Below are 384 nucleotides of genomic sequence, written 5' to 3' on the forward strand. Positions count from 1 at the left end.
CAAGCTGCTTGTGGCAGGAGCCCCACTTCCACCTCATGTGGGCTTGGATGGGAAATGCCGTAAGGTGTTGCCCTGCTCCCTCTGCCCTTGGTCATCTTGTTGCTTTTTCGACCATGTTTGGGGCTGGCCAGGAGCTTTTGCAACAGCAAATGGCCCTAACGGAGCTGTTTTCATGTCCTGGCCAAGCCCTGGTACCCATCAGCCTCCCTTCATCAGGGACAGGCTGCCCCCAAAAATACTGAAATTGCAGCAGCCCCATCTCACCTCCCCAAGGAGGAACTGGGGGTTGCAATACTGCTCCAGTGTCCCCATGCCATGCTCTGGCACCTTCTCCTCCCCCGTGAATGAATCCCCCTGTGAACTGGGAGGGCGCAGGGATCCCTC

General features: G+C 57.6%; 1 protein-coding gene across 1 annotated transcript in view; it reads left to right on the top strand.

Moving 5' to 3' along the window:
• SCUBE3 (signal peptide, CUB domain, EGF-like 3) overlaps positions 1-384 on the top strand; it is a gene marked incomplete at its 5' end in the record, with an annotated part of 11,056 nt that overhangs the window by 5,251 nt on the left and 5,421 nt on the right. The window lies entirely within an intron of this gene.

Source organism: Buceros rhinoceros, unplaced genomic scaffold, assembly GCF_000710305.1.
Source record: "Buceros rhinoceros silvestris isolate BGI_N320 unplaced genomic scaffold, ASM71030v1 scaffold1472, whole genome shotgun sequence".
Classification (NCBI taxonomy): Eukaryota; Metazoa; Chordata; class Aves; order Bucerotiformes; family Bucerotidae; genus Buceros; species Buceros rhinoceros.